Genomic DNA, 664 nt, shown 5'->3' on the forward strand with positions numbered 1-664 from the left:
GGTCTCGCCACATGTGGTATTCCGTGTGCTCCGCCATGGAGCCTTTGGGTTGTTTCTCGTCTTTTGTGCGAATCTGTGGAAAGGGCAAAAGTTCGGAGCGGTCCTTACAAGGAGCGACAGCCTCCTCCGCTGCGTTTTTCCCTTCTTCCTTGTGCTTCCGAGTCCTTACAGTAACAACCGGGGACAGGAGGGACCTCGCAGACCCCGGTTGTGCTGGTGGTTACTGTACTTAGGGCAGGGAGATGAGTTCACCTCCGTCTTGCGCGGAAGGCTGCTCCGAGCAGCGGTTAATGTAGCTTGGCAGGAGGCAGCCGCGCTCCGGAGCGCGTGGGCAAGGTTGACGTACCCTGATGGTGAGCTGAGGCTGACCTCAGCAGCGACAACCGCTCCTTTCCGCTCCTGATTTGAGGAAATAGCCTTAATTTGGGCTTCCAAGATAATTCCCTTCCCCGGGCAAACGGTTGTGTCGTATCAGTGACGCGGCCTGTTGCTCTTTGGAGTGGGAATGCGCCTCACCCCTCTCCCCTCCCGAGCACAAAAGCAACTCGGAGACGCGTTTGATTTCTCTGGTGTCATTAAGAACATGACAATCCCTGCCCCGAGGGGGAATTCCCAAACCCTTGGGAAGACTTTTCCCAAGAAGAGAAATCTTTCAACCCATCCC

At 55.9% G+C, this 664-nt stretch overlaps 1 protein-coding gene across 1 annotated transcript in view; it reads left to right on the forward strand.

Moving 5' to 3' along the window:
• SPATS2 (spermatogenesis associated, serine-rich 2) overlaps positions 1–664 on the forward strand; it is a gene marked incomplete at both ends in the record, with an annotated part of 9,371 nt that overhangs the window by 2,081 nt on the left and 6,626 nt on the right.

Source organism: Eurypyga helias, unplaced genomic scaffold (genome assembly GCF_000690775.1).
Source record: "Eurypyga helias isolate BGI_N326 unplaced genomic scaffold, ASM69077v1 scaffold20413, whole genome shotgun sequence".
NCBI classification, from domain to species: Eukaryota; Metazoa; Chordata; class Aves; order Eurypygiformes; family Eurypygidae; genus Eurypyga; species Eurypyga helias.